Source organism: Zosterops lateralis, assembly GCF_965231275.1.
Source record: "Zosterops lateralis genome assembly, chromosome: 5".
Classification (NCBI taxonomy): domain Eukaryota; kingdom Metazoa; phylum Chordata; class Aves; order Passeriformes; family Zosteropidae; genus Zosterops; species Zosterops lateralis.
In genome coordinates, this window is record NC_139766.1 from 1782096 (window position 1) to 1793113 (window position 11018).

General features: G+C 44.1%; 1 long non-coding RNA gene across 1 annotated transcript in view; it reads right to left on the reverse strand.

Annotated features, from left to right (window-relative positions):
• LOC310909700 overlaps positions 1–9860 on the reverse strand; it is a 534801-nt gene extending 524941 nt beyond the window's left edge. The window contains exons 1-2 of the long non-coding RNA XR_014590153.1: positions 9804–9860; positions 3772–3797 (exon numbers count right to left, since the gene is read on the reverse strand). This is a non-coding gene — a long non-coding RNA (uncharacterized lncRNA). The remainder of the gene's footprint in view (positions 1–3771; positions 3798–9803) is intronic.
• Positions 9861–11018: the final 1158 nt, after the last annotated feature.

Below are 11018 nucleotides of genomic sequence, written 5' to 3' on the forward strand. Positions count from 1 at the left end.
TTCTCATTGATTTTATGAAAAAAAATCTGATTTTTTTATTCATTTTATCAGGAAAAAATCCTGATTTTTTTTATTGATTTTATCAGAAATAAACTCTGATTTATTTTTTATTTTATCAGAAAAAAGTCCTATTTTTCATTATTTTATCTGAAAAAAAAAATCTATTTTAAATTGATTTTATGAGAAAAAAATCTACTTTTAATTGATTTTATGAGAAAAAAAATCTATTTTTTTATTGATTTTATGAGAAAAAAAATCCTGTTTTTTATTGATCTTAGTGGACAAAAAAATCTGATTTTTTAATTGATTTTATCAGAAAAAAGTTCCTATTTTTCATTGATTTTATAAAAAAAATTCCTATTTTTTATTGATTTTATTGGGAAAAAAATCTTATTTTTCATTGATTTTATCAGAAAAAAATTCTATTTTTCATTGATTTTATCAGAAAAAAAAATCTGATTTTTTATTGATTTTATCAGAAAAAAAAGTCCTATTTTTTATTGATTTTATTGAAAAAATTCCTCTTTATTATTGATTATATCTCTGGAGTGGCCACTGATGGTTTTCCAGCTTTTTTAGGGAGATTTGAGGACTCGGAGCAATTCCTTGGAATTCTGAGGGGAATTTTCCAGCTTTGGGATTATCAGGATTGTGAGAAGCGCGGCTGAAAAACAGGGAAAAGCTTTGGATGAAAAGTGGGAAAGAAAAATTTGGGAAAAAAGCAAATCAAAGGAGTAGGAGACGCACTTTGACGGGATTTAATTAATTAACGTCTTTTATTAATGAGAATTAATTGTCTTGAAGGCAAAACCTTCACCTGTAACTCCTGCCATGGGCAGGGACAATTCCCTGATCCCGGGTGGATCCAAATCCATCCCAACCTGGCCTTGGGCATTCCCAGGGATCCAGGGGCAGCCCCAGCAAATGTGGGAATTCCATTCCCAGCAATTCCTGCCCAAGATCCCAGCCCAATGTCCCCTTTCCCAGTGGGATCCATTCCCTGTGTCCTGTCCCTGCAGCCCTTGGCCCCAGTCCCTCTCCAGCTCTCCTGGAGTTTTCCCCTTCAGGGACTCGGAGCATTCCCTGCACTTTTCCCTTCTCCAGGGGAACATTCCCAGCTCTCCCAGAGCAGAGGGGCTCCAGAATCCTCCAGATTTGGGTTGGAAAGGACCTTAAATCCCATCCAGTGCCACTCCTGCCATGGGCAGGGACATCTCCCACCATCCCAGGTGGACCCAAGTCTGATGTCCAACCTGGCCTTGGACACTCCTAAATCCCCAGTTGTTGCTGTTGGGATGTTCATGGGATACTTTGGACCTTAAATCCCATCCAGTCCCAGGTGGATCCAAAGCCCAAAGTCCAGATTGGGATTTTCCTGCCTTGGGGAGAAATCCAAACTCCATGCTGGGATCCCTCAGTGAGGACAGAAAATCCCAGAGTGACCCTTGAACCTTCTGGATTTTCCTGCTCATCATCCTCAGGATTGGCTTGGAGGGACCTTAAAGTTCATTTATTCCCCCCCTGGGATGGGTGGGGACACCTCCCACTGTCCCAGGTGGATCCAGCCTGGCCTTGGACATTCCCAGGGATCAACAAATGTGGGAATTCCAGCCCAGCCCCTCCCCACCCTCCCAGCCAAGAATTCCTTCATAAAACCTCTTCTAATCCTGTTTTTCCTCACTTTGAAGCCATTCCCTGTGTCCTGTCCCTCCATGCCCTTCTATACACACACATACAGATATATTTATATATTTATATAAAAAATACTGACAAATTTCCACCAAATCACCCCAAACTCGACACTCCAAAGGGGAATTATCCCAAATTCTTCCCCCAAAGCTGCTGCTCCATCTCCTACACCTCAGTCTCAGTCCCAGATTTACCTCGGCACCAGAATTTTGGGATTTTAAACCACAAATTGGCCACCAGTTAAAAATTTATTGATTTTTTTTTTAGTAGAATGGACATTTCTTGAAAATTAACAAAATTCATGGAATGGTTTGAGTGGAAAAAGGACCTTAAATTCCATCTCCATCCATGGGCAGGGACATTTCCCACCGTCCCAGGTGGATCCAACCTGGCCTTGGACATTCCCAGGGATCCAGGGGCAGCCCCAGCAAATGTGGGAATTCCATTCCCAGCAATTCCTGCCCAAGATCCCAGCCCAATGTCCCCTTTCCCAGTGGGATCCATTCCCTGTGTCCTGTCCCTGCAGCCCTTGGCCCCAGTCCCTCTCCAGCTCTCCTGGAGTTTTCCCCTTCAGGGACTCGGAGCATTCCCTGCACTTTTCCCTTCTCCAGGGGAACATTCCCAGCTCTCCCAGAGCAGAATCCTGGAATGGTTGGGTGGGAAGGAACCTTCAATCCCATCCCATTCCCACCCCATTCCCCATTCCCATGTTTAGGGTCACCTCCCACTGTCCCAGGTGGATCCAAAGCCCAAAGTCCAGACTGGGATTTTCCTGCCTTGGGGAGAAATCCAAACTCCGTGCTGGGATCCCTCAGTGAGGACAGAAAATCCCAGAGTGACCCTTTAACCTTCTGGATTTTCCTGCTCATCATCCTCAGGATGGGCTTGGAGGGACCTTAAAGTTCATTTATTCCCCCCCTGGGATGGGTGGGGACACCTCCCACTGTCCCAGGTGGATCCAGCCTGGCCTGGGACATTCCCAGGGATCCAGGGGCAGCCCCAGCAAATGTGGGAATTCCAGCCCAGCCCCTCCCCACCCTCCCAGCCAAGAATTCCTTCATAAAACCTCTTCTAATCCTATTTTTCCCTCACTTTGAAGCCATTCCCTGTGTCCTGTCCCTCCATGCCCTTCTATACACACACACATACAGATATATTTATATATTTATATAAAAAATACTGACAAATTTCCACCAAATCACCCCAAACTCGACACTTCAAAGGGGAATTATCCCAAATTCTTCCCCCAAAGCTGCTGCTCCATCTCCTACACCTCAGTCTCAGTCCCAGATTTACCTCGGCACCAGAATTTTGGGATTTTACACCACAAATCGGCCACCAGTTAAAAATTTATTGATTTTTTTTTTTTTTTTTTTTTTTTTTTTTTTTGGTAGAATGGACATTTCTTGAAAATTAACAAAATTCATGGAACGGTTTGAGTGGAAAAGGGGCCTTAAATTCCATCTCCATTCATGAGCAGGGACAATCCCACTGTCCCAGGTGGATCCAGCCTGGCCTTGGGCATTCCCAGGGATCCAGGGGCAGCCCCAGCAAATGTGAGAATTCCATTCCCAGCAGCAATTCCTGCCCAAGATCCCAGCCCAATGTCCCCTTTCCCAGTGGGATCCATTCCCTGTGTCCTGTCCCTGCAGCCCTTGGCCCCAGTCCCTCTCCAGCTCTCCTGGAGTTTTCCCCTTCAGGGACTCGGAGCATTCCCTGCACTTTTCCCTTCTCCAGGGGAACATTCCCAGCTCAGGATTCATCACCAAAACCTCCTGGAACTTCCTGTTGCTTTTCCTTTGTATTCCCACGTATTCCAAAAATCCATATTTACTCTCTCCCATGATAAGAAAAACACTCCTGAGCAATAAAATTTGGGAATAACATTTTTAAAGGAGGAGAAGAAAATACAAAATTTTTAGGCCCTGGAAGGGGCTCTGAGCATTCCCTGGATTTTTCCCTTCTCCAGGGGAACATTCCCAGCTCTCCCAGCCTGGCTCCAGAGCAGAATCCTGGAATGGTTTGGATGGGAAGGGACCTTAAATCCCCTCCCATTCCCACCCCATCCATGTTCAGGGACACCTCCCACTATCCCAGGTGGATCCAGCCTGGCCTTGGACACTCCCAGGGATCCAGGGACAGCCAAAGCTTCTCCTTCCCCAAAATCCCACCTTTCCCTTCCCTCTTTCCCTTTAAATCCATTCCCAGAGCTCAGAATCTCCATAAAACCCTTCTCCAATTCCCGTTTTTTTATTTCCAGGCGGGCAGGAATCCGATCCCAGCCGGGTTTGATGAGGTGAGAGCCGAGCCAGGCCCAATTCCCAAGGTGTGAACTCAAACCAGACAGCGCCGGGTCCGTAACAAAATCCAGCTGCTCCCGAAATTCCCGAGGGCGGAAAATTCCCGTTCCCTTCGCTCAGCCCGGAGGGACGTGTCGGGAACAGGGTGAGCAATTCCTGCCCCACACGTGGGACGCAGCTGTTCCCATAAAAAGGTTTTGGGATGTGGGAATGGCCAGGTTGGGATGGGTTTGGGGCAGCAGCTCCCAGTTTAGGCTCTGCTGGATCCTGGGAATGGGAACAGTGGGATGGGATGGGATGAGATCCCATAAAACCCATCCTGGGCTTGGATGTGTCCCCTGGGAATGTTGGTCCAGGAGAGGAGGAGCCTCCCTGCTCTGGGAGAGCTGGGAATGTTCCCCTGGAGAAGGGAAAACTCCAGGGAATCCTCAGAGCGCTTTGCAGGGCCTAAAAAAACCAGATTTTTTTGCCGTCCTTTAAAAATGTTATTCCCAATTTCTATTGCTCAGGGGTGTTTTTCTTATCATGGGAGAGAATAAATATGGATTTTTGGAATATGTGACAATGCAAAGGGAAAGCAACAGGAAGTTCCAGGAGGTTTTGGTGATGAATCTTTGGTGTTTTGAGGGATGAGCTGGGAATGTTCCCCTGGAGAAGGGAAAAGTGCAGGGAATGCTCCGAGTCCCTGAAGGGGAAAACTCCAGGAGAGCTGGAGAGGGACTGGGGCCAAGGGCTGCAGGGACAGGACACAGGGAATGGATCCCACTGGGAAAGGGGACATTGGGCTGGGATCTTGGGCAGGAATTGCTGGGAATGGAATTCCCACATTTGCTGGGGCTGCCCCTGGATCCCTGGGAATGTCCAAGGCCGGGCTGGATCCACCTGGGACGGTGGAATTTGTCCCTGGGTTGGAATGGGATGGGATTTAAGGCCCCTTCCCACCAAACCATTCCATAATTCCATGGAATTCTATTTCCAAAACACTTCCAGGAATGAGGAGTCCACGACCTCTCCTGGAGATCTGAACCAATTCCTCAGGGTGAGGAAGGGAGGGCAGCTCTGATTTCCTTCCCTTTCCCCTTTCCTCAGATCCCAGAGCTCTTGGACACTGGCTCCTGATAATCCCAAGACATATTCCAAGGAATCTCCAGGCTCTGATCCATCTCATTCCCACTCATCCCACTTTTCCCTGCTCTGTTTTAACCTCTCCCGATGTTTGTGCCGGACACACAAACCCCACAATCCCTCTTTTCCCACTTTTCCATCCCCTGATGCTTTTTTATTCCCAGAAAACCGCATTAGGGTTTTTTTTTGGGATGACTTTTCCCTTCCTCCTCCCATCCCTGTCAATTTTCCCTTTCCCATGAATTTCCCTCCGCCCTGACACTGGCAGGGAATAAAATCCCAATCCCGCCTTGAAAAGTGGGATGGGAATCCCATGGAAACTCCACCTGTGCCTGGCTGGGAAATTCCAGAGGCAAATTCCAGAGGGAAATTCCAGAGGCAAATTCCAGAGGCAAATTCCAGAGGTGGTGACATCAACTTGAGACCCACAATGGGAGGAATTCCAGCTTCCAGCACCCTCTGGAATTCCAACATTTCTTGGAAGGAGACCACAGAGCCTGGGGAGAAAATTTCAGGATTTTTTCCAGACATTTTAGGGAGAGGATAACGGGAATTAAAAGCTGGAGTTGTCTGAGGTTTAATTAAAAAGTAAAACCAGAGTTTTTGGGGCTAAACCAGACTTTAGTCCCGAGTGCAGCTGGGTTTAATTATCAGTTTTAATTATTCTTCATCGTTAATTATCAGTTTTATTAATTATATATCAATATTATTTATTTATTCCTATAATTATTTATTATTTCTTTATTTCTTTATTTATTTATTATTATTATTATTATTATTATTTATTTATTTATTATTATAGGTTTTATTTAACAGCCCTTTCCCTTGGCTGTTTTCCCTGTTTTTTTATTTATTCCCACTTTTTCCAGGAGCTGGGAATCCATGGGGTTAATTACCCTGTTAATTATCCCTCTTAATTATCAGCACATCCAACCATTTCTGGGATTCCTTGCAGGGTTCAAATCCCTGGAATTGGGAATTTGGAAGGCTTGGATTTGATGATTCCCAGAGGATTTTTCCAACCTGAAAAATCCTGGGATTCGGGGATTCTTCTCCCTTCAATCCCAGCTGGAGGTTGAGCTCAGCTGGAGAGGCAGAATTATTTTAAAAAATGAGTTTATCATTTAAAACCAGGTTTGTCTGCTGTTAAAAAAATAGATTTTGCCATTTAAAATCTGGTTTATCGTGATAAAAACACGGATTTATCATTAAAATCCAGGTTTATATCATTAAATCCAGGTTTATATCATTAAAATCAGGTTTATATTATTAAAATCATGTTTATATCATTCAAATCATGTTTATATTATTAAAATAATGTTTATATTATTAAATCCAGGTTTATATCATTAAAATCAGGTTTATATTATTAAAATCCAGGTTTATATCATTAAAATTGTGTTTATATTATTAAAATCCAGGTTTATATCATTAAAATCCAGGTTTATATCATTAAATCCAGGTTTATATCATTAAAATCAGGTTTATATCATTAAAATTGTGTTTATATTATTAAAATCAGGTTTATATCATTAAAATCGGATTTATATTATTAAAATCCAGGTTTATATTATTAAAATCATGTTTATATTATTAAAATCAGGTTTATATTATTAAAATTGTGTTTATATTATTAAAATCCGGGTTTATATCATTAAAATCAGGTTTATATTATTAAAATTGTGTTTATATTATTAAAATCATGTTTATATTATTAAAATCCAGGTTTATATCATTAAAATCCAGGTTTATATCATTAAAATCAGGTTTATATTATTAAAATCCAGGTTTATATCATTAAAATCAGGTTTATATTATTAAAACCCGAGTTTATATCACTAAAACTCAGAGTTTACCATTAAAAACCAGGTTCATCCTTAAAAACCAGGTTTGTTGTTGTAAATCTTTTGTCATTACAAAAAAAAAAACCCAGGGTTTGTCATTATTAAAAACAGATTTTATCATTTAAATCCAGATTTATCCTTTATTGTTATAACAACCAGGTTTTATTGTTCAAAACCAGGTTCATCACTATAAAACAAACAGGTTTGTACCATTAAAAACCAGGTTTGTATCACCAGGGTTTAGCATTAAAAACCAGGTTTATTTTTATTAAAACCAGGGGTTAACATTAAAAAAACCAGGTTTATCATTACAAAAACCAGGGTTTCTCGTGATTAAAACCAGGTTTTGCCATTTAAAACCGGGTTTATCGTGATAAAACCCAGGTGTCAGCCTTAAAAATCCGGTTAATCGTGATAAAAACTGTGTTTATCATTAAAAAACGGGTTTGTGGTGTTGGAAGGAATGAGGGGAAAACATGGGAATGGGGAGGGGAAATTGTGGAAAGCAGATGGGAAATCCATGGAAAGGTGGAGGGGAAAACCAAGGAAAGGAGGAGGGAAAACCATGAAAAGGAGAAGTGAAAGCCATGGAAAGAAAGAGGGGAAATCCATGGGAAGGATGGAAAATCATGGAAAGGAGAATGGAAAAACATGGAAAGATGATGGGAAAACCATGGGAAGGAGATGGGAGAAACGTGGAAAGGAGAAGGGAAAAGGAGGAGAAAAAACCTTGGAAATGAGATGGGAAATCCATGGAAAGGAGATGGGAGAAACATGGAAAGGAAGAGGGGAAACTGTGGAAAGGAGATGGGAAAAGGAGGAGAAAAAACCTTGGAAATGAGATGGGAAATCCATGGAAAGGAGATGGGAGAAACATGGAAAGGAAGAGGGGAAAACCATGGAAACGCAAGGGAAAAGGAGCAGGAAAAACCTTGGAAAGGAGATGAGAAAATCATGGAAGGGAAGAGGGAAAACTGTGGAAAGGAGATGGGAAGAAAACCATGGAAAGGGGGAGGGAAAAGGAGGAGGAAAAACCTTGGAAAGGAGATGGGAAAACCACGGAAAGAAAGAGGGGAAAACCATGGGAAGGATGGAAAATCGTGGAAAGGAAGAGGGAAAAACATGCAAAGGAGATGGGAAATCCATAGAAAAGGAGGAGGGAAAACTGTGGAAAGGAAGAGAGAAAACCATGGAAATGAGATGGAAAACCATGGAAAAGAGGAGGGAAAACCATGAAAAGGAGATGGGAGAAATGTGGAAAGGAAGAGGGAAAATCATGGAAAGAAAGAGGGGAAATGCATGGGAAGGATGGAAAATCATGGAAAGGAGATGGGAAAATCATGGAAAGGGAGAGGGAAAACCGTGGAAAGGTGATGGGAAGAAAACCATGGAAAGGGGAAGGGAAAAGGAGGAGGAAAAACCTTGGAAAGGAGATGGGAAATCCATGGAAAGGTGATGGGAGAAACATGGAAAGGAAGAGGGAAAACCATGGAAAGAAAGAGGGGAAAACCGTGGAAAAGAGGAGGGAAAACCATGGGAAGGATGGAAAATCATGGAAAGGAAGAGGGAAAACCATGGAAAGGGAGAGGGAAAACCATGGAAAGGAGATGGGAAATCCATGGAAAAGGAGGAGGGAAAACCATGGGAAGAAGAAAGGAATACCATGGAAAGGAGATGGGAAATCATGGAAAAGAGGAGGAAAAACCATGGAAAGGAGATGGGAGAAACGTGGAAAGGAAGAGGGGAAACCATGGAAAAGAAGAGGGAAAACCATGCAAAGAAGAAGTGAAAGCCATGGAAAGAAAGAGGGGAAAACCATGGGAAGGATGGAAAATCATGGAAAGGAGATGGGAAAAACATGGAAAGGGAGAGGGAAAACTGTGGAAAGGTGATGGGAAGAAAACCATGGAAAGGGGAAGGGAAAAGGAGGAGGAAAAACCTTGGAAAGGAGATGGGAAATCCATGGAAAGGTGATGGGAGAAACATGGAAAGGAAGAGGGAAAACCATGGAAAGAAAGAGGGGAAAACCGTGGAAAAGAGGAGGGAAAACCATGGGAAGGATGGAAAATCGTGGAAAGGAGATGGGAAAATCATGGAAAGGGAGAGGGAAAACCATGGAAAGGAGATGGGAAATCCATAGAAAAGGAGGAGAGAAAACCATGGGAAGAAGAAAGGAATACCATGGAAAGGAGATGGGAAATGCATGGAAAAGAAGAGAGGGAAACCATGGAAAGGAGGATGGAAAATCATGGAAAGGAGATGGGAAAACCATGGAAAGAAGGGAAATCCATGAAAAAGAGGAGGGAAAAGGAGGAGGGAAACCCATGGAAAGCAAGAGGGAAATAGGAGGAAAAGCCATGTCTGAGTCTCTCCTGCCATTCCAAGATCCCAAAAAACCTTCCCTGGCTCATTCCCGGCCCTCCAAAGGAAAAGCAGAGCACAGAGTCACTTCCCTGTCCCTCATCCTTCCTTGGCAGAGTTTTCCGAGGACACTTGGAGCCGGAATTCTCTTCCCTTGAAAAGTTGGGAATCTCAACTCACGGGAATTGGGTTTTTTGGGATCCGTCTGCCAAGGAATGGGAGAGGAAAATCCTGGAGCTGCTCCTGTTTCCTGTCAGGTTGGGCTCCAATTGATTGCTCCAGGAATCTCCGGAGTGGGAAGGAGCCTGAAATCCCGGGAAGAAACCAGGAGCTGGAGGTGCTGGGATTGGATCCGTATTTTACGGCTTCCGGTTCAACAAGAAAAGGGAAAATGGATTTTTTTTTTTCCATTGGGATGAGCAAGGATCACATCCATGGGCAGGGACAGCTCTCATTATCCCAGGTGGATCCAAATCCATCCAACCTGGCCTTGGGCATTCCCAGGGATCCAGGGGCAGCCCCAGCAAATGTGGGAATTCCATCCTCATCTCTAAATTCTTCAATTTCTTTTCTCCCTCTCAAATCTAATCCCGCTTTTCTGGGATTAAAAGCAGGAATTCTTCATCCACCTGGAACCAACAGGGACAAGAGGTGGTTTCTCCCTTTGGAGGTGAATTCCATGGGTTTGAATCCCATAATCTCAGTTTCGAATCCCATTTTCCTGGCTTTCCTCAGCTCTCCAAGCTCTGGAATGGACAGCTCCGGTCTGAACCTTAATTCCAGTTGCGGTTCCTCCTAAATACAATTCCACGGAATCACAATATATGGAGAGATGTATAAAAGATTATTTTAGCTCATGGAATCCTGGAATGGTTTGGGTGGGAAGGGACCTTAAATCCCATCCCATTCCCACCCCATCCATGGGCAGAGACACCTCCCACTGTCCCAGGTGGATCCAAATCCATCCCAACCTGGCCTTGGGCATTCCCAGGGATCCAGGGGCAGCCCCAGCAAATGTGGGAATTCCATTCCCAGCAGGAATTCCTGCCCAAGATCCCAGCCCAATGTCCCCTTTCCCAGTGGGATCCATTCCCTGTGTCCTGTCCCTGCAGCCCTTGGCCCCAGTCCCTCTCCAGCTCTCCTGGAGTTTTCCCCTTCAGGGACTCGGAGCATTCCCTGCACTTTTCCCTTCTCCAGGGGAACATTCCCAGCTCTCCCAGCCTGGCTCCAGAGCAGAATCCTGGAATGGGTTAGAAATGACCTTAAATCCCATCCCATCCCCACCCATTCCATGTTCAGGGACACCTCCCACCATCTCAGGCCGCTCCAGGCTATCCATGGACAATTCCCAGGATGAAAACTCCCCAATTTCTCCGGGTAACAAACCCCGATCCAACCAGGATGAACCAAAACCCCAAACTCCCGCCTTTCCCGAGAAAGTTTGGAAAAGAAAACCAAAGAATTCTTTAAACTTCACCCTCTCAGAGCTGCCTAGGAGTTATTTTTCCCTTTTTTAATTTTTTTTTTTTTCCCTGAATTTCAACGCGGAGCCGCCGCTGCCGTAAATCCGAGCTTGGAGTGGCAGAGCCGTAAAACACTTTGATGAAGCGCCGTCCCAGAAATCCGATTTATCCCGATGATTTGTGGAGCCTGACGGCCCCGAGCCCTTCGGAGCGCAGTAAAATTCCGGGGGATGCCA